The sequence below is a fragment of the Centruroides sculpturatus genome, unplaced genomic scaffold (genome assembly GCF_000671375.1).
Source record: "Centruroides sculpturatus isolate CEXI.00-Female unplaced genomic scaffold, Cexi_2.0 scaffold371, whole genome shotgun sequence".
Classification (NCBI taxonomy): domain Eukaryota; kingdom Metazoa; phylum Arthropoda; class Arachnida; order Scorpiones; family Buthidae; genus Centruroides; species Centruroides sculpturatus.
The window spans coordinates 1-2,951 of record NW_019384600.1 but is presented as its reverse complement, the minus strand read 5'-3'; the positions used below and the strand labels follow the sequence as shown (position 1 = coordinate 2,951).

The 2,951-nt window shown below is 30.6% G+C and overlaps 1 protein-coding gene across 3 annotated transcripts in view; it reads right to left on the bottom strand.

The window, feature by feature from the left end:
* Positions 1-2,111, bottom strand: part of LOC111624963 (pupal cuticle protein 20-like) — an 11,715-nt gene extending 9,604 nt beyond the window's left edge. For all 3 annotated transcript variants that reach the window (XR_002756661.1, XM_023367959.1, XM_023367958.1), the window contains exon 1: positions 1,983-2,111. The gene's annotated coding sequence lies outside the window, so the exon portion shown is untranslated. The remainder of the gene's footprint in view (positions 1-1,982) is intronic.
* Between the last annotated feature and the right edge of the window lie 840 nt (positions 2,112-2,951).

Genomic DNA, 2,951 nt, shown 5'->3' with positions numbered 1-2,951 from the left:
AATAAAGTAAGAAACCCCCTAGGGCCATATTAAAACTATATCAGTGATTTTAAAAACTATGTATTTAATTTTCTTTCTGTTGAAACAAATTATTGTTGATTAAAATGGAAATTTCAGAAGAATCGACAATAATTTAACACACATGAAGTATGAAAGTTCCTTTAATTATAACATTACGCACAGGGAACTGTTGACCTTTTTCTTTTTTTTCTTTTTTTAGGATCTAAATTTTCAGCTTATACTTTTCTACTTTTTATTTCCATTTGCAAATCAGCTCAATACTTTTTCTGCTATCATTTTCTGGGGTGGGCTGTAATTCTCACTGAAATTGTAGTTTTTTTAATGTAGTGTAGGACCTACAAACACTTGTCTTTTTCTTCTACCCGCAACCCCCCGTGTAAGGCTTTGCGACCCCCAGGGGGTTCGCAACCCACAGGTTAAAAAAACACTGCTATAATGGAATAATATAATTAGTGCCTCTAGTAAGGGATTATCCTCTTTGCCAGCTACATATCCTTGGGACTTCAGTTCCTCAATTCATACTTCCATAACGGTTAGAAAATCTTCTGCCTTCAAACTGTTCCTGGTGAGCAGAACTCTCGTGTGTATGTACCTCTCTACAAGGACGATTATCACTTTTATCAACAACTCTCTTTTTACTCCAGGTAATTACAACAATGCACAATTTCATGTGAACTCTCTCTTTCTTGTGAAAGCAATGTGTTTATCTCTGTTTTGTCCTGCTATATTGGAACATGTAATTTCGTTGACAAATAAACAGGTATTAGTTAGTTAATCTAGTAGCCGAATGACTCACTTGCCATCTAGCTGTCTCACAGACCTCCATCCGGAATCCAATCGCTTACCCACGTGAGACCAAAGTCTAACAAAAGAAAAAACAAATTGCTGTCACGGCTTATGTGTTGATAGAGACACAGTGGTGTCATCCTGACGTGACATCAAAGAGGTGCCGAGCCTCTGGTCACACTACAGTTGCCATTTTGGAGATTTTAGCTCCAGATTTACTAGTTTCTTCTTGTCTAGAGGTGAATTTGGAGGCAAGTTGTATTTAGAGGTTTGTTTCTAAAGATAATTATTTCTGAATGTTATATAAAAAAATTTTTTAGTTGTAAATTAATAAAATTCAAAACTGTAAGTAAAAGTTCATTTTAACCAACTGCCATTGGTTAAAAAGAAAAACAGTATACAGGAGACTGTAATCAAGGTTGTAGCTTTAGGGAATTTAGATATGTTAGATATGTAAAATTGGCAACTGTGACATTAAAATGCTAATAGAAAATGACATGTTAATTATTTAAATGAAATGTTTAATGTTTTAAATGATACAGTAGTTGTAGTTATTGCTATTATTTAGGTTGGTAATAAGTTTACAATTTTTGAAATTCATAACAATCGAGAAGCTTTTTAGAGATATTTTCTATCATATTTGGAGGTTTTTGGAGGTAATTTGTTCCATATTTGAAAACAAGGTTTTACACAGCATGGCAGCAGCAGTCCAATCTGTGTTTTGATGCATTATTAACAGTTGATTCAATGCTATGAAATTTGTTCATGCGCTCAATTGTATCTATTACATCAATTGTATTCATATTTAATTACATTTTTATTGTGTTTAAATTTTATTTTACAGTATGAACTTCCAATAATTCAGCAATCATCTTAATCAGACACCATTCGAGTCCTATGTACATCAGAATACTGAGATTTTACTATGTTGATTTTATACAGTATATATAACATGTATACTATACAGAGTACATAAACTAATGTAAAAAATTTCTGTATTTATTATTATTGTAATTTTAGTGTTTGGATTTATAAAATAAAATTTAAAATTATAAACAATATATGTGATTCTTAATATATAAAAAATAATTTTTTCATAGTAACAAACTTCTAAATTATGTAAGTAACATATTTACTAGACTGTATATTATTTAAAAATTAATGAACATTCATACCTTGGAGGACCTGAAGTGCATAATACAGCCAAGCAGTTTCCACATATTGATCCTCTACTATATGGATTAACTTTATGTTGCCCATTTTTAGAAGTAAATGAACCCTTTATCTGAAAAATTATATTGTTTTATTAATTACATTCTAATTACTATCCATATATTAAGAAAACTTGTAAGTATTTACTTTAACAATATATTCTTCAGAGCAAGTATATGGAATCAGTAACACCAACTTATATGGGCTTGTGTTCACCCAATTNAAACCTAGGTGTAAGGATAAAAGAGCACAGATATGATATTAGAAAAGGTTCTAATGCCACAGTATTGGCTCAAATGGCACAAACGGAAGGTTCAATAGTACGATGGGATGAAGCGGATATCCTGAAACAGATACACTCTCCGACTTTGGCAAGAACGGCTGAAAAGTTAGAAATTTATAGAAGTGTACTTAAAGGGAATTGCATCAACGCAAGAGATGCGGAGGGACTTCCTTCCGCCTGGAAGTTTGCAATTAAAAACTTAAAATAAGAGCAGGAACTTTAATAATATTTGTGGTAAAAACTCTGTATAGTTAAGTAGAAAAACTCTGTATAGTTAAGTAAGCAATATTAATATTTAGTATTAACAGTTTGTTTGTTATATTTGACTATTTTATTTTATTTTTAGTATTAGCAGCATTTGTATTAATTTTATTATTTACAAACATTAGTTGGCTATTAATAGCGTATATGTTATCGGTTATTAATATTTATATTTTGTATTTTGAACTTCTTGTTCTATTTTTGAAGTGTTCCAATTAACCTGAGGATGATCCATTGACTGGATTGAAAAAACGTTTGTTTTAAGAATAAATCTCTCAGCTAGTGATCAGGTCTTGATTTAGTTGTTTAGCTGGATATTATTTTGTCAGTATGAGTATGTTGTGAACTTGTGATGTATGCATATTTTTTTAAAATTTTATTTTATTTA